At 41.0% G+C, this 24,016-nt stretch overlaps 1 protein-coding gene and 1 long non-coding RNA gene across 4 annotated transcripts in view; one reads left to right on the forward strand and one right to left on the reverse strand.

Moving 5' to 3' along the window:
* plat (plasminogen activator, tissue type) overlaps nt 1-24,016 on the forward strand; it is a 46,689-nt gene that overhangs the window by 3,808 nt on the left and 18,865 nt on the right. The window contains exons 3-5 of one of the 3 annotated variants that reach the window (XM_062961441.1): nt 2,924-3,158; nt 14,699-14,829; nt 20,462-20,653. The gene's annotated coding sequence lies outside the window, so the exon portion shown is untranslated. Of the gene's footprint in view, nt 1-2,923; nt 3,159-14,459; nt 14,830-20,461; nt 20,654-24,016 lie in introns of those variants that run through there. The other 2 variants (XM_062961442.1, XM_008121309.3) reach the window with 2 other exon arrangements.
* On the reverse strand, nt 4,963-8,918 carry LOC134293546 (uncharacterized). The gene is made up of 3 exons (XR_010000501.1): nt 8,820-8,918; nt 6,763-7,586; nt 4,963-5,086 (listed from the first exon to the last, which is right to left on the reverse strand). It is a non-coding gene; the product is annotated as an uncharacterized LOC134293546 (long non-coding RNA).

Here is a 24,016-nt window from a genome sequence, read left to right on the forward strand (position 1 = left end):
AAGCCCAAGAGAAAGCCAAGAGTGGATTCAGCGTTCCACTTAACTGAAACCGTCTGCTGAGATAGATAGTGGGCCAATAGGTATGTTATTTCCCACATTTCCCCTCCATTCTTTTGCAAAAGTTGTCAGCTGCCTTCCGATTCTGCATAAAGAGTTACAGGCTTTGCTGCATTGCATATTTTTGTTTAAAAGTTCAGCAATTTAACACCGAAACCCTAATTTTGGGCAAATGTCCTCATGTTTTATTTCCTCCCATCTTTTCCCCTTCCTTTCGGCCATGCCCTGCCCAAGTTAGACTCATTGTCTTTGGTAATGCTTGGCTCACCCAACTGAATACATTGGCACCAGACCTCTCTCTGCAATTTTCTGTAAATGGTCCTGATGACATGTTAATTTATCATTTCCCAACCAACAACCCAAAAAGAGATTTGATGCCTCTATTTGTGCCCTGAAGGTGATGTATGGTGATATCATGAAATCGTAGCATTTTCGTAAGAGATAAAGCTGAGAGATGGTTTGCCATTGCTTTCTTCTGAAAAATAGCCTACAGAACCTGGTATGATGATGTGAAAATATGGGGTGGGATATTTTCCCCAGTTCCCCAGGCTTAACCAACTCCAATCAGAACTGCCTCTATGATGTTTTCTTCTATAGTTTATACAGTTTTCTTATCTGGTTTCCTTCTAATGAATTGACATTAATGTTATTTTTCAAAGTAATGCTTTTAGCCATTTCCTGTTCAAATTCTCCCACTGTTTACTTCATTGTCAACTTCAGTTTGTTTTCCAAGTTGCTAGTATTCTCTTTGAGTTCCTGTATTTGGATGACATTTTTTTAAAAACATAAACGCAAAGGGCAAAACTGAGATGCAGTAAATTTAGAGTAGGAATCTTATTCAGCAGGTACTCATGAGTGTCCAGGAACTAATAAATTACCCAATAAGTTTCTGGACACTGTGATGTTAAGGACCAGCTGTGTAAGCGCATTGCTTGTAATGTGGGGGCTGGAATATGGGTAATTCCCCACACGTTTTATTGCTTCCTTTCTCCCCTTATCACAACCTATCTCTGACAATGATTGAACTGTTAATTTTGAAACTGAAGTAGTATAACAAGCCACTTGCTTATTTCCTCCTTTGCGTGAAACTTCGACAACACAACCTTAGAAATAATCCCATGCAATTTAATTAACCCCACTAAAGAATGAAAGTATAGTATAATAAGGCAATAACACAACGATAGTACAGTGTTATTCCCTTTGTGTTGATAGCTGGATGGAGAGAGTAAACAAGACGGGGAAAGTGTGGGATGGCTCTCATCCAGTTCATGGTTGGCTCTCAACCTCTTACCCATGGCAAACAATTTCTGAAATAATGTGGACATTCAGTATCCTACTTCACTTGTGCTGCCCTTAAGTGGGAAAAGGGTTATTCCAGGTGAAGTCTGACCTAACGTATAATATGACTTCCCTCAACTGAGACACTATACTCTTATTGATGCAGCCTAGAATCGCATTGGCTTTTTTAGCTGCTGCATCACCCTGTTGACTCCATATGGAGTTTCCTGAGCTCTGTTGTAGCCCTTACCCCAAGGGGCTGGGCTTAGTACATCGGGTTAACCCGCTGTGCTTCAGAAAATCCTACTGATTGAAAGGTAGGTAGTTCAAGCCCGGATCAGGGTGAGCACCCGCCGACAGCTCCAGCTCACCTGCCCATCTAGCAGATCAAAAGCAGAGATGTGAATAGATAAATAGGTACTGCTTTTAGCGGGGAGGAATTAAAAGGCACCTGCGGTGAAGCAGTGGGTTAAACCACTATGCTACAGAACTTGCTAACCGGAAGGTCAGCGATTCAAATCTGTGGGACAGGATGAGCTTTATTATTATTATTATTATTATTGTTATTATTATTTATGTCACAGCAAACAAGACAGATATGCTGGATTTTGTATTATTATTATTATTATTTTATTGTATGACACAGCAAACAAGATAGATATGCTGGATTTCATTTCACAAAATCACAAGTCGAACACTTCCCAAGTGTCTAGGACTGTGTGATGTATTTTCAGATGATGCACGCAGATCTCAGTCGGGTGGCCTTTTGCAGCTGACAGATCGTAATTTTGTCAATGTCTATTGTTTCCAACTGCCGGCTGAGATCTTTTGGCACGGCACCCAGTGTGCCAGTCACCACCGGGACCACCTGCACTGGTTTCTGCCAGAGTCTTTGCAGTTCAATCTTGAGGTCCTGAGTTTTTCCTGTTGTTTTTCGTCAATGCGTCTGTCACCTGGGATAGCAACATCAATGATCCAAACCTTTTTCTTTTCCACAACTGTGATGTCTGGTGTGCTGTGTTCCAGAACTTTGTCAGTCTGGATTCGGAAGTCCCATAGTATCTTTGCGTACTCATTTTCTAATACTTTTGCAGGTTTGTGATCCCACCAGTTCTTTACTGCTAGGAGGTGGTACTTGAGGTATAAGTTCCAATGAATCATTTGGGCCACATAGTTGTGCCTCTGTTTGTAGTCTGTGTGATTTTCTTACAGCAGCTATGATCAATGCTTTCGTTGGCTTCCTTGCACAGTCTGCACTTTGGGTCATCAGCTGATTTTTCAATCTTGGCCTTAATTGCATTGTTCTGATAGCTTGCTCCTGGGCTGCAAGGATCAGGCCTTCTGATCCTTATTATTATTATTACTATTATTATTATTTATTATTATAGCTTTGCTCTCTTGAGCATTCTTTGCCGATGAAATCCGTGGGGTCACCGCAAACTGACAGGCAAGGGCATATAACTCACACTCAGAATGCCTACATTCTTGGGAAGGGGTTGCAAAGCCCAAGATGCCTTTGCAAAGTAATTCACTCGGCATGTCCAGGCAGGTTAATGCACACTGTTTGACTTCTAACTCTCTCTCCCAGGAATTCCAGGAATGTCTTAATGATCAGTGTCGATGACAACCTGTGAAGGAGAAAGGACGGCCTTGGCTCCAGTGGGCATGAACTGGATCTTCTCCAGGGAGACGCAGGAAGGAGGGGAAAGGAGATCTTCTCCAGCATATTTTCAGTGCCTCCCTAGGAAGAAAGGAATGTGCGGAGGGTGGTGCTTTTCTGTAGTTAGCAATGCCCATGCGTCATGGAGTGCTGTGTGTCTTTGGTGAGTAGCAACTGAATTGGGCTGGAAAGCCACCTGCAAGCGGGATGGGATGAGTGTGCTGATAAGAGAAATGACCAAGGCTTGGATCCGTATTTTAGGATTGCATTCACTGAGGTGGCTGAAAGGTTAAACCAACAGCTGTGGCCTCAGGAAACCTGGCTGGCACCCCTTGTTCCTTCCCTCCTCGCCCAGCGCAACGGATCACACTGACCTATTCATACTCTGACAACACATGGCCCGGTCTCCAAATGTTCTGTTGTAGGAACATCCCTTGCCTGTACAATATTTTGTTATCTCCTTCGTGAAATCAAAATGCTTTCTTTTAACCCCTTGTAGAACTGTGGAGCCCTGGTGGTGAAGTGTGTTAAAGCACTGAGCTGCTGAACTTGCAGACCAAAAGGTCCCAGGTTCAAATCCCGGGAGCGGAGTGAGCGCCCGCTGTTAGCTCCAGCTTCTGCCAATCTAGCAGTTCGAAAACATGCAAATGTGAGTAGATCAATAGGTACCGCTCCGGTGGGATGGTAACAGTGCTCCATGCAGTCATGCCAGCCACATGACCTTGGAGGTGTCTACGGACAACGCCGGATCTTCGGCTTAGAAATGGAGATGAGCACCAACCCCCAGAGTCAGACATGACTGGACTTAACATCAGGGGAAACCTTTACCTTTACCTAGAACTAGGATATTTAGGAACAATAATTCTGACCAAACTATAGCTCCGTGTAAAGATACAGTTGGATCATTTAATATCTATATAGTATTTTGACTTATCTAGGTTATTTTCAACCTATTACACATTGTGAAGTGAAAAAATATAGTTACACATGTGTGTATAAAGCTACATACTGGGTTACTGTAAGTTTTCTGGGCTGTATGGCCATGTTGCAGAAGCATTCTCTCCTGTCGTTTCACCCACATCTATGGCAGGCATCCTCAGAGGTTGTGAGGTCTGAGGGGTTTATATATCTGTGGAAGGTCCAGGGTGGGAGAAAGAACTCTTGCCTTTTCTGCCTGCACATCTGCCCGCTTTCAGATAAGAACAAAAAGATCTGATCACGTAGCGCCCGCATCACTTGTTTGGTCTCCATGGACCCATTTTGGTTCAAACTGGCTTGTGTTAATCATGGGAAGGTTCCCTCTTTGATAGTTTGAACAAACAGGAGCAACTGGGAAAGCCCGAGTGTCTGTGGTCTTATCGCCACAGCGCAGGCTTTTATTTCACAAGGGCAGGAAGGCTCCCACCTTGTTTCCAGCAGTGATTTTTGTTCATTCCCTTCAGTAGTGTAAATCAGCCTGAAATGAACAATTTGGCAATTGTGGGAACCATCTCTTTTGTAGGAATGAGGTGTAAGCCAAAAACAACGAAAAGGCCCCTACTTCATCATAGAATCCCTTCCAAAACAGTCTTAGAGAAAGATCAGGGTTGTCTTCAGGTACACAGTCTTCCTCTGCTCTTTCAATGTATTCCCCATCATCCCTAGACATTGCAAAAGTGTTGACTGCAGATCCCAGGGTTCCAGCCCCCTTTGTGCCATAGCGACCCACTGGGCATCATTTGTCTCAATTTCAGAGGAAGGCACAGTGGTACAAGACAGAGGCAGGAATGTCTGCTCTTCTTGCTTGAATTTAAATTCCCCTTTTAGCCTCAACTTTTGCAAAAATTATTAAGTGCAATTATCAGGAAAGCGGTCCCCTACCTCTCAGTATTTGAGGGACCCAAAGTGTTCCTGAAGATTTATCTGCTGCTTTTTCTGCAGCAAAACCCCAAGCAATTTTGCACAAATAAATCATACAAAAAGGTATCTCCTGCAGAGGAATCAGGGTTTTTTTTTGGTTCCCAATACTGAACAGCCAAGTTCCTTTTCTTGTTCCATTCTTGGTGCAGAGCTGCAACTGGCAGGGAGGAGGACATCTGAAGCAATGCTGCCCTGAAAAGGAAGGGAGATTTAAATTGTCTTGAAATGGTAGACAAGGTGATGAACAGCAGTACAAAACGGCAAAACGATGGGAAGTGTAAAATATGAAGTAGCAGTGATAATAGTTGCAGCATTAAACTAAAGCACCTATAATAGAACTAAAAAAAAGGCTACCCAACCAACCAATTATACATAGCCTGCAAGGCCAGCTCTTTCCAGATCTATTTAGTTTCTGGTGTTTTTCAGTAGCTGCAATGCCTTGGCTTTTCATTTTGGCAAAGAAAAATAAGGTTCAAGCTATTCTGCAAAAACCATAACAATAATTAATAATAAATAATAATAATAACCAGTACAGGTGGCCCCGGTGGTAATCGACACATTGGGTGCTGTGCCAAAAGATCTCAGCTGGCATTTGGAAACAATAGACATTGACAAAATTACGATCTGCCAGTTGCAAAAGGCCACCCTACTGGGATCTGCACGCATCATCCGAAAATACATCACACAGTCCTAGACACTTGGAAAGTTTTCGACTTGTGATTTTGTGATACGAAATCCAGCATATCTATCTTGTTTGCTGTGTCATACAATGTAGTTGTGTCAATAACAATAACAATCATAATAATAATAACAATAATAATAATAAGACCTGGCTGTGGCTCACAAATGGGACACTGAAGAAAGAGACAGAAGGCCTGATCCTTGCAGCCCAGGAGCAAGCCATCAGAACAAAGGCAATTAAGGCCAAGATCGAAAAATCAGCTGATGACCCAAAATGCAGACTGTGCAAGGAAGCCGACGAAACCATTGATCATATCCTCAGCTGCTGTAAGAAAATCGCACAGACAGACTACAAACAGAGGCACAACTATGTGGCCCAAATGATTCATTGGAACTTATGCCTCAAGTACCACCTCCCAGCAGCAAAGAACTGGTGGGATCACAAACCTGCAAAAGTATTGGAAAATGAGCACGCAAAGATACTGTGGGACTTCCGAATCCAGACTGACAAAGTTCTGGAACACAACACACCAGACATCACAGTTGTGGAAAAGAAAAAGGTTTGGATCATTGATGTCGCCATCCCAGGTGACTGTCGCATTGACGAAAAACAACAGGAAAAACTCAGCCGCTATCACGACCTCAAGATTGAACTTCAAAGTCTCTGGCAGAAACCAGTGCAGGTGGTCCCAGTGGTGATCGGCACATTGGGTGCCGTGGCAAAAGATCTCAGCTGGCATTTGGAAACAATAGACATTGACAAAATTACGATCTGCCAACTGCAAAAGGCCACCCTACTGGGATCTGCGCGCATCATCCGAAAATACATCACACAGTCCTAGACACTTGGGAAGTGTTTGACTTCTGATTTTGTGATACGAAATCCAGCATATCTATCTTGTTTGCTGTGTATATAATAATATACTTTATTTATATTCCTCTCTATCTCCCCGAGGGGAGTCAGAGTGATTACAGAATACATATATGGCAGACATTTAATGCTGTTATACAATTAACAACAATGACAGACAATACATAGACAGAGGCAAGTTTGGGAGTTGAAGTCCAAAACATCCGAAGGGCCCAAGTTTCCCCATGCCTGCTCTACAGCTTGTTCAAACCAATGGGACAAAACTAGATTAGATGACATTTGATTAACTAAAAGCATGACCATGATTAATACATACATTTTTTTAGTCCTCAGAGTTTTTGTCCTCAGGGTAGGTGTAGTCTTTGGAGATCTCTGTGTCCTCTCCCTCCTTAAAGAGATGGGCCCTACCCAGCGTGGTCCATTGGGTTGTCTCCTCCCTGGCCCTCTGCTCCTGAAAGATTCTCCTCTCTCGGATGGGCTGCTGCTCCTTGGAGGTCTTCCAGGGGAGGAGGGTTAGGCTTAGTGTCTTCTGGCGCAGCAATAATTATATGAAGGAGGACTATGGCTCTAGAGATCCTCCTCCGTTTTGGAAAGGCCTGGCTACTATGTGCACATAGATGGGCTGGCGTTGCAGGAGCCTCTTTGGCAGGGAAAACAGAACGTCTGATGGTGTTTCTCTGGGTTGGTACGGCCTCATTTTAACTGATGGTGGCTGAGGCATGAAATAGCCAAGCGGCCTTACTGAAAATGAGTCAAAAGTCTGTGGTATTGCAGGAGGTGGCTTCCCAAGCCCTCTTCCCACGACAGCCATGGCCGGCAGCGGTTTCTCTAAGGGGCATCCAGGTGGTTTTCCTGGAGGAGCTTTCTTTGGCGGAATGGCTGGGAACCTCTTGAAAACTGGGATGGACTCTGGTATTCGCTGCACCGCATTGATCCTGAGAATTGGGTCGGCAGATGGTGGTTTTGCCTCCCTCTTCTTCCCTTGCCCATATCTCTTGCTTGTTCTTTTGTTGGACATGGTTTTTCTTTTTCTGGCTAGATGCCCAACGGCGTTCTTAATCTCCCTCCACAGGCCTTGCTTCTTCTATTCCTCTCCATCGGAGCCCAAGGGGAGCTTTCCAGGAGAGGAGGCGCTCAGTACTGAAAGAGATGAACAGAGGACCATCACCCTTCCCATACCTTGAAGGAAAGGCCTATCTGAGGGTAAAAGCAATCTCTAAACCAGGGGTGGAGACCTTGCCTTTCTCTGGAGGCCTTTGTGTCGCACCTCAGACTAGTTCACCTTGCTGTAGACACCAGGGTAGACACACAGTAGATAGTCTTTTGTAATTTTATTGAGCAAAAGCAGAGTATATATATAGTATCAAAGCAGGCAGAAGTATAGTTCCAAAAGTAGTTGCAAAATAGAGTCAGTAAATCCAATAATCCATAGACAAGATGCAAGAGTCCATTTCGAAAGATACAATAACCCAAAGGTTACTAGGATTCCCAAACAGGAGTATATACAAAGCAGGAGTAGCATGAACATAGACCATCCACACTGATGAAGCGGGAATTTGCTTTGACAAAGATTTGTCGTTCAACACACTGTTTTTAAAAGCAACCCAAAAATGCACTCTTTCCCCCTTCACTGGCTTCCCTTTTCCCAGCTAATCTAAGACTTCACCATGGCATTCCTTTCCATTGTAAACGATCAGCCTGAGAGATCAACGGGCCTTCAGACCCGCCCTGACCGTCAAAGCCAAACTCCTCATTACCATTTTCTCACACCTGAACCTGAGCCTGAGACAGATCAAGCTCATTATTTCCCATGGGAATGTTTCCTTGGTTCTCATCCATGACAGTCTGCATCTGGAGTTCATCAACAGGCTGTACTTTTGAACCAGCCTGTGTCTGAATTCCAGAATTCCCCACAGCATCATTCTGAAATTCATCTTGCATCCCATCATTTGACACCTGCATCTGTAAACCAAAATCCCCTTCCTCATCTTCACTCTGGAACTGCTGCTGAGTCACAAAACTTTGCAGCTCCCAAACCCACACTTCCCTTGGACCATTCGGATCCTGGCTGAAAAATCCTCTGGGAGATCTAATTTGATGTCTCAGTAAGGCGCAGGTGGCCACTGGCCTCTTCAGTTACTAAATTAAAAGTCCTACTTTCTACATCACCTTCAGTTTTATGGATGTTTAATTCAGGCCCCTTCCACATAGCTGAATAAAATCCCGCATGATTTGCTTTGAATTGGAATATATGGCAGTGTGGACTCGGATACCAATTCAAAGATATTGTGGGATTTTCTGCCTTGATATTCTGTGTGGAAAGGCCCTCAGGATCATCTCTTGACGTGACTCCCACATATCTGTCTGCCTTACCAGGCACCAAGTAATGGAGATCTCTTCAGCTGTCCATTGGGATCTGGAGGAAAAGGTTTCCTTCCCCTTACACCAGTTACCAGGGCTGCAACAAGAGATTGTGACAAGGGTCCTGTTTCTGATTGTTGCATCCCTCTGGTTGGTCTGAGAGGTGGATGGAGGTGTCATCCTCCTGTGCCCCAGTTGCCGACACATCTGTAATTCTGGACTGCAAAGCAGTTGGAAGAGACTGTTAATGTGGGATTTGTGTATAGATAGTGTTTAAATGCAATTTGTGTCTTGGTTTGTATTGCATACTGATTGCATCATCCAGAGTGTACTATAGTCTGTAAAGAGTTAATTACTAAGAAGCTATGTTGACCTTGATGTGTGGCTGGAACTGGGGAGTGTCCAGACACAAGTGTGTATGCTTTACTGATTGCATCAGTTTAGTTCTGTTCTGTCTGCCTAGAGTGAGAGTCCTGTGTCTATTGTCTGCAAGTCTGTTTGTCTTTATTATTACTGCTTACAGTAAAACTTGTATATAGTTTTACCAATGTCTCTGGGTGTCTCTTCGTTCAGCGTTCCACTGATTCCATCCAACTGCTGCTATTACTCTGCTATTACTCTGACAGAGACCTCGTGGGCTTTCAGTCCAACCCCATTCAAACAAGAAGCAGGGAAATCGCATTCAAAGCACCCCCAACAAATCCATCCAGCCTCTGCTTAAAAGCCTCCAAAGAAGGGGCTCCACCACACTCTGGGGCAGAGAGTTCCATTGCTGTGTTCAGGTGGAATCTCCTTTCCTGTAGTTTGAAGCCATTGCTCCATTGTGTCCCTAGGTTCCAGGGCAGCAGAAAACAAGCCTGTTCCCTCCTCCCTATGACTTCCTCTCCCTCACATCTTGATCTATGACCTGCATCATGTCTCCTCTCAGCCTTCTCTTCTGCAGGCTAAACATGCCCAGCTCTTTAAGCCGCTCCTCATAGGGCTTGTTCTCCAGACCCTTGATCATTTTAGTTGCCCTTCTCTAGACATATTCCAGCTTGTCAACATCTCCAATTGTGGTGCCCAGAATTGGACACAGTATTCCAGGTGTGGTTTGACCAAGGAAGAATAGAGGGGAAGCATGACTTCCCTGGGTGTAGACACTGGACTCCTATTTAATCTGCCTGTTTGGTATCTCATCTGTAACTCACGAAGAAGCATTCATGGTGGGTTTCCTTCTCCTGGAAGAACAGATTATTTAAAACAAGTGTCTATGGGACCTTGATCCCTACGTGTTTTGTTCTTCAGGGATATTGCAGAGAAACAAATCTTGATGTACTGTATATACTCAAATCATAGAATCATAGAATAGTAGAGTTGGACCATCTAGTCCAACCCCCTGCCAAGAAGCAGGAAATCGCATTCAAAGCATCCCCGACAGATGGTCATCCAGCCTCTGCTTAAAAGCCTCCAAGGAAGGAGCCTCCAAGGAAGTATAAGCCTAGTTTTTCAGCCCTTTTATTAAGACTGAAAAAGCCCCCCTCGGCTTATACTCGGGTGAGGGTTCTGGTTGGCTTATATTTGGGTCAGCATATACTCGAGAATGTATGGTACATTTATTATTTTTCTCTATTATTATTGGTATTATTACATTTATTATTTTTCTCTATTATTATTGGTATTATTACATTTATTATTTTTCTCTATTATTGTTACTACTATTACATTTATTTTACTCTATTTTTATTATTATTAACACATTTATTATTTCACTCTGATATTATTATTATTGCATTTATTATTTTACTCTATTTATTATTACATGTATTATTTTCCTGTATTTATTATTTTTATTACATGTATTATTTTACTCTATTATTATTAAAAGGATACATAAGCAAATATACATTGAAGAAGATGAGAATAATGATTTAATCAGAGTTGGACAGTCTTATCTTAAATTTGAGCTTAGGTAAATATTCAAAAACATTTAACCTACTGATGCCTCAGTTAATGTAATTTTATTGGTATCTGTTTTTATTTCTGAAATTTACCACCCTCGGCTTATACTGGAGTCAATGTTTTCTCAGTTTTTTTGTGGTAAAATTAGGTGCCTCAGCTTATATTTGGGTTAGCTTATACTCGAGTATATACGGTATATGTGTTAAAGAGAGACTGAACCCACAATGCATAGTTCTAGCAGTTGGATAAAAATCAGTTGGATAGAAGAAAGAAAGAAAGAAAGAAAGAAAGAAAGAAAGAAAGAAAGAAAGAAAGAAAGAAAGAACACCAAGGATGTTTTCATCTCTTTCCTATCTTCCATGGAAATGTGTGGCACAGATAAAAGCACATGATGTCATCCGCTGGTTTCACGGAACACCAGCTTCTGGAAATATCACAATTATTAGATAAGGGGACTTTCAGATATTTTGTCTGAACGGGGAAAAGCAAATTAAGTCCTGCAGACTGCCAGGATGAAATTCATTAGTCGAAACTGACTAATGTGCATTTATGAGTGGCCAGCGAAATTGCTCTTACTCTGTTTTCTCAAAAGATCCTTGAAAGGACTTCAGCCAAAAAAATGGGGGTAATACTGAAAAAAGACACCCCGGAGAATCAGGCAAGAAGTTAAGAACTGATGTGAAACTAATCCTAATTGTTAAATAGTGCAATGTGTTTAACATTAGGTTATTATGAATATTTGGCAATGAAATGCATTTTTATCATGTCATAAGTGGATTGAGAACATACTTTAAGTTGAATGTGTTGTCGAAGGCTTTCATGGCCGGGATCATAGGGTTGTTGTATGTCTTTCGGGCTGTGTGACCATGTTTCAGAAGTATTCTCTCCTGACGTTTCACCCACATCTATGGCAGGCATCCTCAGAGGTTGTGAGGTACTTCAAGTTGCTTCTGGTGTGAGAGAATTGGCCGTCTACAAAGACGTTGCCCTGGATGTGTTAGCAGGAGATTTCTCTCATGTCCCCACAGTATCTAAAATTATATATAACATTTCTTCCAAAACTATATATAGTTATGGCCATGGGCAAGCAAATGTTTTCTAGTTCCTTTTTGTCTTATTGACTGAGATCCTGAAAGGCAAGAACACATTTGATTCTTAATTAACAGTTGGGCAAAATATGACAAACAGTGTGTAAATAGAGCAACTAGTATATCTTCCAACTATATTATATCACTGCATCTTGTGAATTTCAGAGATTAGTACGAAATACGTATCTTCTCTGACCTGAAATTCCCACCACCAAGTTTCATTGGATGACATGACAGTTCTAATATTGTTCATGATGGAGAGAGAAAACCCTCCGTCTTCTCTGCCCTATGATTGTTCCTTGAGTTACACTGCAATCCCCTAAAAAGGTGCCGAATCTAATAGGAAGAATCTGTTATTTGAACTCTTCTACATTTCCTAAAGTATTATTAAACGTAATAGGAAATGGAAATATCTCTCTCTCTCTTTAGTGTTGCCCTTCTTTGTCAGTCACATCCTGGTTTTCCCTGCATACTTTCCCCTTTACAAAAATGATGGCCAGTCATGATTCCGGTGCACTCCCATCGGAAGTTGCATCATTGTGAGTTGGATGCTATAGGTAGGTTCTTCAACACGGTGCGTGTTTCCAAAAGTGTCTTTTTGTGTCTCTTTGTGATAAGGTCTAGATCTGACGTAGGCAGGGCTTTTGAGGAAGGAAACTTGGGTTTGGAGACCCTCCAGGGTTCCTTCTTAACCAAAACCAAACAGGGTGGGGACTTTCTCATCTTTTTCCTGATGACAAGTTTTCTTTCCCTGACTTCCCTAGATGAGCAACTGATCAGTTTTTTTTATTTTTTGGCATGAAAATTACTCTTCAAATGAAACAAATGGTTCAAACTGAATCAGGTTTCCTGTCATTCCGATGAGGTGGTTGCTAAAACAATTATCTGATCGGTAGAAATCTGGGTGAAGAACAAGACTGGGGAGTAGACTAAGACCCCTTCTACTCTGCCATATAATCCAGATTATCAAAGCAGATAATCCATATTATCTGCTTTGAACTGGGTTATATTAGTCTTCACTGTCATATAATCCAGGTCAAAGCAGACAATCTGGATTTTATATGGCAGTGTAGAAGAGGACTTAGGTGAAGGTAAAAGTTTTCTCCTGACGTTAAATCCAGTCGTGAGTGACTCTGGGGGTTGGTGCTCATCTCCATTTCTAAGATGAAGAGCTGGCGTTGTCCGTAGACCTCCAAGGTCATGTGGCCGGCATGACTGCATGGAGCGCCATTACCTTCCCGCCAGAGCGGTACCTATTGATCTACTCCTGCTAGGTTGGCAGGAGCTGGGGCTAACAGCGGGTGCTCATTCCGCTCCCGGGATTTGAACCTTAGAGGCCTTAGAAGCCTCTTTTTCTGCCAGATTTGGGTACCCCAACATTTGTACCTTCCAAACCATGGATTAAAAAACATGTGCCTGGTGCATTTTAATAATACCTCTGTTCTCCTGCCAAGATTCCCTAACAGTTTCTCATCCTGCACAAATCACTTATTGCAAGTTTCCTGGTCAGAATGACCATTGGCTATTATCTGAACAAAGAATTATTATTTCACAGTGACAGCAACACGGCTATAACTCCTATGAAAGTGGAGAGCTTGCTCCACGTGTGTGTGACTTATGCTTAATCCAAACAAATCACTGCAATGGCATTAACCCATTTTGTTTCGTTTACATGACTGATCTAAACGGAAATGATCTTTTCTACAATCGGGTGGACTCTGTTGCATTTCAGCGTTGCCAGATTCATTCTGGCCACAAAATAGCAAAGGAAGGAACATATCAAAGCAAATGCAGGCAACCTTCAAGATGAGAAGCATGACTTCTTGGTTATTTGTATATCGTATTAGCCAGTGTCTTTCTCGTCATTAGTAACTGTGGTTGACTTTGACGTTCATTCAGGTTTCCTGAAACAGACTGTACGTATTTTGTTTAGTTGTATTTATTGTAAACACTGTGTTTGTACGCTATAGTCGCCCACATGTTTTGGATTTAAGGGGTAAACCTAAAATATGTTGCTTTATTAGCCTTTGGAAGTTTCTCTTCCATTATGAAGGCTGGAATCTTGTATCAGTTACTTATTAGTTGAGTACAGTAGAGTCTCACTTATCCAACACTTGCTTATCCAACGTTCTGGATTATCCAACTCATTTTTGTACTCAATGTTTTCAATACATTGTGATATTTTGGTGCTAAATTCATAAATACAGTAATTACAACATAACATTACTGCGTATTGAACTACTTTTTCTGTCAAATTTGTTGTCTAACATGATGTTTTGGTGCTTAATTTGTAAAATCATAACCTAATTTGATGTTTAATAGGCTTTTCCTTAATCCCTCTTTATTATCCAAGCTTCTGCCAGCCCGTTTAGCTTGGAAAAGTGAGACTCTACTGTACTTTAATGGCAATGGCTGCATCCTATGGAGTCTTGGGATTTGTAGTTCATGATGTATTTCTATCAAAGGAAGATTCTTCAAGCTCTATATTTCAGCATTAGTGTCCCGTCGAGCTATGATTGCTCACTATAAAAGGAGCATTTGAGGACAATGTTACAGAGTTTCTTCCTCTGGGAAAAGCAAAAATATAAACAACAGGCGCCTTATAAAACAGTGCACTTGGATCTCTGTAACCACTTCAGCTTTTATTTTTCACTTTGCATACCAAGTCAATGGCCAATTCAAAGCCTTTATGGCACTGGCCACACAAGAAGCCCGACAACTACTTCTGGCAGGCTTGCCATTTATTGCTATTTCCATTCACTTGGCCGGTGTATAGAGTGAGCCTTGGAAGTCCTTGTTGTTATGGCCGGAAAAAGGGTGAAAGATTCCAGGCAGCATTCCAGTGACTTCCCTTCTTTGCAGACTTCTTTCAGGCTCAACAGCGGAACATGAGGCTCAAAATGACCCCAAGGTGTTCCTGAATCCCACCTTCATGGCAGCCTTTCTATTTAATGGCTCCGACAAATGGAATTGGCAGAAAAAGCTGCTTTCAGGTTGGAAAATATGCCTCCTAAAGTTTGTGTTATATTTTTGGATGTTAATGGTAGTAGCCAGACAGTTGGGCCCAGGTACCTTCCTCCCTTTTAAACTTTTCTAAATAGCTTCACCTACAATTTCCTTTCACTTTCTTAACAAACCTAGTGTTGTTATTAATCTCACTCCTTAGAGAGAGGCAGCCCTAAATACCTGGACTTTAAGACTATGTGGAATGTCCTAAGCTGGACCATTTGGCACATTATCCAAAATAGAGAGTTGGATCATTTTTAATTTTTTTTTTTAGTCTAGAGCAACCAGAGTTGCTTCTGGAGTGAGAGAATTGGCCGTCTGCAAGGATGTTGCCCAGGGGACGCCAGATGTTTTAACGTTTTACCATCCTTGTGGGAGGCTTCTCTCATGTCCCCACATGGAGCTGGAGCTGATAGAGGGAGCTCATCCGTGCTCTCCCCGGGTGGGATTCAAACCTGGCAGCCTTCAGGTCAGCAACCCAACCTTCAAGTCACAAGGCTTTTATCCCCTAGGCCACCGGAGGCTCTTAGTTGGATCATGAAAAAGGAGGACAGATTGACTGTATTTTAAAAATGTGTGTCTGCTTCTTAGCCCCATCTACACTGCCGTATAATAGAATAGAATAGATTCTACACTGACCATATAATGCAGTTTCAAATTCTCTGTTAAGAATATCCTCCAACCTATTATGTATACCTAGAGCAGTATTTTCCAAACTGTGTGTTTGGACACACTAACTCCCACAAACAAAGGATGCCTGGCAGGAAGACACAGTCAAAGCCTTCCCGACAGATGGCCATCCAGCCTCAGTTTGCAAACCTCCAGAGAAGAAGACTCCTCTGGACCTCCAGGCAGTCTATACTTAACTGGAGTTGGAAAGCATTCCCAAAGGGTATCTAGTCCAACCCCAACAGCAAGGCAGGAAGGCACAGTCAAAGCCTTCCCAACAGATGGCCATCCAGCATCATTAAAAATATCCAGAGAGGTTTAATCACTATAGAAGTATAGTTCTGGTGCTTTTCGTTATAACTCGTTTGTACAATTTGTTGATTGAGTTGCAGTAATTACCATTAAAATGGGTAGGTTTCTAATTAAGTAAATCTGTTGACAATGATGTTTGTGATGAACTACATGGGAGCGGCTACAGAGGAAACTACACAAGAAGTGCAAAGGAAAAACTTCCATATTTTGTTTATACAGTAAAGATTATATGAAACTTTTTTTAAATATATATTTTATTATTTTATTTTTTTTCTCTTTCTCTTCTCTGTTTTTTACCTCTATTCCTATGATTATTTCTCCTCTTGATATTTTCCCACTTTTCTATCGATATATTGTTCCATCACTTTCAATGTATTATGCTTCACTATAATCATAAAAAATTAATATAATATAATTATAATTATATAATAATATAATTAATATAATCTTAAAAAATTATTCATTAAAATTATTCATTAAAAAGATTATATGAAACTTAATGAATAATATATATTTTATAATACATGTACCGTATATTGTTTAAAACTCTTAAAAGGGTTTGGTTTAATCTCTGGTTTGCTAGTGAAAACTGAATTATCACATAGCGAAAGGATGCACGTCTAAGAAACGTGTCACCAACATGGAAGGTTTGGAAAGCTCTGGCCTAGAGCAAAGCTTACCTACATAAGACCCAAGACCAAATTATTAAGAACTGGGTTAACTTGATGGAAGATCAAATGCTTTGGCCGTGACAATCAAACTTGCATTCTGGTTTCCCTGCTGCCTGGCCCCACTTGGCTTGTGGGAAGACTCATTGAAATCAAGTTTGGGAATTGTTATACCCGCAGGAACCCATGAATGTTAGGAAGTGCCACTCAGGAAACATGTAGCACGTTGACCCTTGAGCTCTGGGTCTTTCTTTGAGGGCGGAGGAGCCGTTTCACACAATACATGGCACAAAGACCCAAGTCACACCTACTCCCCAATGGATACCCCCAGAGAGATGTGTTGTTGGAATGTACACTGTGACATAACACATTTACGGGACCGTTATCTGCTCCACAAATAAGACAAGACAAACACAACTTGGAGTTTTGTTTAAGTGAGGAATATGGGATATAAATAATTACGATTACTAGGACAGTGAAAGTGGACTTTGAGAAAGATGTTGGCTTCCTGTGCTACACTTGCAGATACATCGAGACTGGAGATGGGCAGCTTTGGTGGGAACAAAGGCCAGTTTTTGCCTCCTGGAACACCTATTTGATGTTTAGTCTTTAGTCATCTTGCACCCCCCCAATAGCAAACCTCCTGTTGTAGTTGGGCCAAGGGGCAGTTCTGGTACTACTGCTAGTAAGAGGAAAAGGGGTAATGGTGAGCAGGTGTCTGATGAGCAACAGCAGGTAAAGCGAATTTGGGAAATACTTATGGCTCCTTCTGAGGATGAAACGTTTGAAGGATTCTCTAGTGAAGAAAAGTCAATGCTGGAAGATGATGCGTTAACAGAAAGTAGAGGAACTAAGAGGTCTACTCGGGAGCAAGAGTCAGATGAGGAAAGAGAAAGGAAGAAGATTTGGGAAATACTTACTGCTCCCACGGAAGATGAAACGTTTGAGGGTTTTTCTGGGGATGATGGGTCTGGGAGTGGGATGGAAGATACTGCAGACTGGACTCAAGTGAATGTGTGTGCAGAACCAGTTTCTGAGAGTGTATCAGAAGACTGGTAAACTGCTGATACGCCAGGGACATGGGGAGATCTAAGTCTTGAACAAAGATGGAGTAGTTGGAGGGCTGATGGGCAAGGTTCACATATGAGATCAAGATCAGCTGTGGATAATGATGACAGGGCAGAGGCCTCATCATCATCAGACTCCGAGGTGTAAGTTAAAAGTGGAGTTGGAAATGAAGGTTCCTTGCAGAAGGCAAGGTGTCGTTTTGGGACATTGCTTTGTCGCTGCCTGTCTCCTTGGGTCCTGGCTGTACAGCTTCGTGTTCCTGAATCTGGATTGATTCCTGATGATGGCATTCGTTCCTGCTTTGGCGTTCCTGATTTGGCATTCCTGACTTGGCGTTCCTGGTTTCCTGTGGCTCCTGAATCCAGTTTGGTTCCCGACAACAGCATTCATTTCTGCTTTGGCGTTGCTGACTTGGTGTTTCTGGCTTGGCGTTTCTGGCTCCTGAATCCGGTCTGCTTTCTGATGACGACAGCGTTTGCTCCTGGTTTGGAGTTTCTGGCTCCTCTTTTGGCTTTTGAACTTGGCTTGGCTTTTGACAACGGTTTCGTTTGTACTCTTTACTTGAGAGCGTTTGGCTCTTCCCTGACTCTCTATGCCATAGAATTGCGTGGCGCTTGCTCCAGTGAACGTTTTGGTTGCATTTGTACCGGATTATCAAGCTAGATAATCCGGATTATCTTTCTGTTCTTGCTAAAGTGCTTTTCTTGAAGCAAAGACATTTACTTTTGGTTGAAACACTGAAGTTAAGTGTTTCTGAGTTTAAAATATCATTTAATAAACATTTGTTAACTCTTCTTGTTTTGTTTTGTATCGCGACACCTCCTCTGAAAAAATCCTGCCAATTAACCCCTGTGATAGGGTCTCCATAAGTCAGAAACAACATAGACAACAAATATTCAGCAGCTCAAACAAGTACAGATTGATTTGCTCTCTGACTCTCTGAGGTTTAAGTATTTTGACAGCGATGCCATGGCTAGTGCATAACAGTATGAAACAGAAAATTAATATTGAGTAATACTTTGATATACCTGAATTATAAACATCCAATTTACAAATTATTCCTAGTTAAGAGCGGGGCTGAGACAACAGAAAGTGAGAGAAATCTATCCCTCTGAAGGAAGAAAAATCCACTCCTGGAAGAGTTATTTTCATGGGAAAAAGGGTCTCCACTGAAGTTTTATCTCCAATCTTTGTTTCCACAATAAACCACATTTTCCAAAATCCAATTCTCACAGGGACCAAAAAAGGAGGGCTCCATGGAGGACAGTTTGAGAACTGCTGCTATAGCATATATACAGTAGAGTCTCACTTATCCAACATAAACGGGCCAGCAGAATGTTGGATAAACGAATATGTTGGATAATAAGGAGGGATTAAGGAAAAGTCTATTAAACATCAAATTAGGTTATGATTTTACAAATTAAGCACCAAAACATCATGTTATACAACAAATTTGACAGAAAAAGTAGTTCAATACGCAGTAATGTTATATTGTAATTACTGTATTTACGAATTTAGCACCAAAATATCATAATATATTGAAAACATTGACTACAAAAATAATATATTATTGTATAATAATAATAATAATAGTATTATTATAATATAGCATTATTATAGTATAATAATACTATATTATTATATTAGTTTGGGTACCTGGCTTTGTTTGTTTTTGGATGTTATGTAATACAGTAGAGTCTCACTTATCCAAGACTCGCTTATCCAAGGTTCTGGATTATCCAAGCCATTTTTGTAGTCAATGTTTTCAATATATTGTGATATTTTGGTGCTAAATTCATAAATACAGTAATTACAACATAACATTTAGCTTGGATAAGTGAGACTCTACCGTATCAGTTTGGTCATATACTATGCTATTTATGTAGCCCCTCATTTGTGGAATGCCTTGCCAGTTGAAACTCGAACTATCCGAGACCTACTTGCCTTTCGGAAAGCCTGCAAAACCTTGCTCTTCCGACAAGCTTTCAATGGGTGAAAAACTCGGGGCTATGTCGGTTTTTATTGTTGTTTTTATTCTTGTTTTTATTGTTTTTATTGTTATTTTAAAGCTAAGTGTATTGTTTTAATCTATTTCTGTAAACCGCTCCGAGCCAAATTGGGAGTAGCGGTATACAAGTCTAATAAATAATAATAATAATAATAATAATAATAATAATAATAATAATAATAACTTTATTTTTATATCCCGCCCCATCTCCCCCGAGGGACCCAGAGCGGCTTACATGGGGCCATGCCCGACAACAATACAATAACAGCAATAAAACAATAAAACAAGATCGGCAATAAAACAATGTCGCATCAATAAAAACATAACATCAATAAACAGTTATAAATGTCAGCGCACGGCATAAAATGGTTAAAAACAGGGCTAAAAACACGGAGCTGGGCCAAGGGGAAAAACTTCAGCGTGGTAGAGGTAATTTCACAGTTTAAAAATCAATAAAGTGCAAAATAATCGTGGCCAGGCAACCTATTATTAGATGGGCAGGAAAATCGACCCTATAATAATTAACCCTCAAAGGCTTTTTGGAAGAGCCAGGTCTTAAGGCTCTTAAGGCTCTTCCGAAAGGAGAGTAATTTAATTTAATTTAATTTATTATTAAATAAATTAATAATAAATATTTCTTCGGGGTGGGGGTGGGGGGGACTCAGTCTTTCCTGTTGTTGTTTTTTTTATGATTGCTCCCATTAGAAGGATGTGTGTGAAATACAATTCCCAAAAATCTTGGATCAATCTTCCCCAAACTCCACCAGTATTCACAGTTGGCCATGTTGGGTCTGTGGCAGGAATTGGGGCATCTCTCTCCATTCTTTCCTGTCTTCTTTGCCTCCCCTTTTCCCTCCCTCATTTAAAAAAATTATTCATTTTCTTTCCCTCAAGAGAAGAAAGAAGGAGAAAGAGAAAGAGGAGGAGAACAACCATGGCACCGCCCCCGTCTCCGCTGCCTCCCTTCTGCCTTTATTTGAGGCAGAGCATTACAAAGAGAGCCTTTGAGGAGAGAAGCAGAGAGAAGAAGCATCATTTGCCCCCTTGGCTGAGAGGAGAGGAGAAAGCAAGCAAGCAAGCAAGCAGGTAATATACATCCTTTTGTGCATGAGAGAGGGATCCATCCCTTGCCATTGTCATCCTATGCAAGTTTTGTGCATGTTTGAACCATTGTTTTGGAATAGTTTGGGATAAGGGACAACCTTGGTCAAATAAACGTGCACAAAATTGTGCACATTTGAACCATCAGAAAAGCAAAGATGTCCCTGTCTCGGCTACCCTTTTCAGCAGTTTTGGATTTCAGGATAAGGGATCCTCAAACTAATAATAACGATGATATAAGGTAAAGGTTTTCCCCTAACGTTAAGTCCAGTCGTGACCAACTCTGGGGGTTGGTGCTCATCTCTATTTCTAAGCTGAAGAGCCAGCGTTGTCCGTAGACACCTCCAAGGTCATGTGGCCATTGGCATGACTGCATGGAGCGCCATTACCTTCCCGCCGGAGCGGTACCTATTGATCTACTCACATTTGCATGTTTTCGAACTGCTAGGTGATGATAGATCTTGGAGAACCGAAGGTATTAAGCTTGCCTCTGTGTAGTGTTACATGACTCAATGGCTCCTTGATAGATCTTGGGTCTGAACTTACTAAAATACCATCTGTATTTTAGAATGTGTTTTATGAATGTCCAATGTAAGTTAATAATTTTAACTGTTTTATAGTGCATTGTACAATTTTTTAATATGTGTTTTATTGTAAGCTGCCCTGAGTCCCCTGTTGGGTGAGAAGGGCGGGATATAAATATTGTAATAAATAAATAAATAAATAGGTTGGCAGGAGCTGGGGCTAACACCGGGCGCTCGTTCCGCTCCCGGGATTTGAACCTGGGACCTTTTGGTCTGCAAGTGCAGCAGCTCAGCGCTTTAACACACTGCGCCACCACCAGGGGCCCAGATGATATAATGAGCATTGTTAAAATTAGTTTTGTGTACATTGAACCATCAAAAAAGCAAAGATGTCACTGGCCCCATCTACACAGCTATATCCAATTCATTATATGGTTAGTGCATTTATTTATTTACAGTATTTATATTCCGCCCTTCTCACCTCGAAGGGGACTCAGGGCGGATCACAGCGTGCACATATAATGGCAAACATTCAATGCCATATAAACATAGAGATATATGTAGACTCATATAATGTAGTTTTACTGCATTGAACTGCTTTATATGAGTTCACATTGAGCATATAATGTAGTTTCAAACTACATCATCATCTGGCAGTGTAGATGGGACCACTTTTGACAATTTGGGCTTTGGAAATACAGTAGAGTCTCGCTTATCCAACATAAACGGGCTGGCAGAACGTTGGATAAGTGAAAATGTTGGATAATGAGGGATTCAGGAAAAGCCTATTAAATGTCAAATTATGTTATGATTTTGCAAATTAAGCACCAAAACATTGATAGAAAAAGCAGTTCAATACACAGTTGCGTTATGTAGTAATTACAGTAGAGTCTCACTTATCCAACATAAATGGGCTGGCAGAATGTTGGATAAGTGAATATGTTGGATAATAAGGAGAAATTAAGAAAAAGCCTATTAAACATCAAAATAGGTTATGATTTTACAAATTAAGCACCAAAACATCATGTTATACAACAAATTTGACAGAAAAAGTAGTTCATTAATGCTATGTAGTAATTACTGTATTTACGAATTTAGCACCAAAATATCATGATATATTGAAAACATTGACTACAAAAATGTGTTGGATAATCCAGAACGTTGGATAAGTGAGTGTTGGATAAGTGAGACTCTACTGTACTATATTTACGGATTTAGCACCAAAACATCGCAATGTATTAAAAACATTGACTACTAAAAGGAAGACTGCATTGGATAATACAGAATGTTGGATAAGCAAAGGTTGGATAAAAGCAAGACTACTGTATTTTGCATTTTGCGATATGGATTGTACAACCCATAACAATAATCATAATGATACAATGACAATAATTGTATTGGTTTGGTACACTCTGAGGCTCCTTCTAGACTGCGGTATAAAATCCAAATTACCTGCTTTGAAATGGATTACATACCAGAAATCTAGTTCAAATCAGACAATGTGGATTTCTGCTTTGATGACCTGAATTATCTGGCAGTGTAGAAGGGGCCTGAATCATCAGGAAACAAAAGTATTACTATATGTTGCCGGAAATCACAGCAACCCAGTGATTCCGCCCATGAAAGTCTTCGACAACAAAACAACAACAACAACACTAGTAATATACTTGTGGGAAGTGAAAGAGTAAAATTGGCTTCCCCTTAGAATAATTTTTAAAAATATCTGAATATAGCTACTTTATATGTCACTTCTGCAAATGGCACTGACAGGAAGCAGTTGTGATCAAATGCAAAGTAATAACTCATGAAATGCAAAACTCCTTTCCTGTCAATTAGAGAAGATGGACATTGGGGTCTGCTTTGTGTCTCTCATGGCTCATGAATCCTCCAAACTGCATCAGATTAGTAATAAGCAACATCTGTGGTGTTTCTTGCATTATTTATGTCTTCATTAGTGGTGTAAAATGCAATAACTAGGAATAAAGTGATTAGTAAGTTTAGCGCAGCATTATATAGTTCATTAATAGCCTCCTCCACGGAAGTATTTGCTGTAATACGTTGGTCTGGAAAGTTGTACAGAGTTCTCATTTCTTTTTTCGCTGCAAGAAATTAACACAGCGTCCTGTTTGGAAGCTGTTGCCAGGATTTTGGTTGGTTTCCTATAAAATGTACCTCATCAGTTACTGATTGCTGGGGGCAACCTTTATCCTCTTAAGAAAATGTCAACCGTAGCTCTTTTCTGTTTGTGTTCCTCCTTAACTTCAGCCAACACACTCAAAGGAGAACTTCTGCCTGGAGTCTATTTGTGAACTTCTCAAAAGACATCCAATTCCTATGGAAACTCTTGCCAACGACCGGTAGTCCTTTGAAGGCAGCTACTAAAGACGTACAAACACTGGCTCCTTTCTGGTGGCTTCGAAGTACTATTTTCTCTTTCTAAAACCAGGTTATATTTGGAAATCTTGACAAAGAAAACCCGAAGCATTGCCCCCAAAAATAGAAGTTTCGTGACTTTGATTTGACCCTGTATCTGCAAATTTATCAGTGGGATAAATTTATCAGTTTACTTACTGCTTGTGGTGGCAGAGTGTGCAAAGGCTGGATCTACACTGCCATATAATCCAGTTCAAATCAGATAACTGGATTATTGCAGTGTAGATAGGTCCACAGTCTTTTGCTTCAAACTCTGACATTTCCGGTTAGGAGGAGAAACAACAAAGATGCCTGTGACAATATGTTGTCGAAGGCTTTCATGGCTGAAATCACTGGGTTGCTGTGAGTTTTCCGTGCTGTATGGCCATGTTCCCGAAGCATTCTCTTCTGA

This window comes from Anolis carolinensis, unplaced genomic scaffold (assembly GCF_035594765.1).
Source record: "Anolis carolinensis isolate JA03-04 unplaced genomic scaffold, rAnoCar3.1.pri scaffold_8, whole genome shotgun sequence".
Taxonomy (NCBI): domain Eukaryota; kingdom Metazoa; phylum Chordata; class Lepidosauria; order Squamata; family Dactyloidae; genus Anolis; species Anolis carolinensis.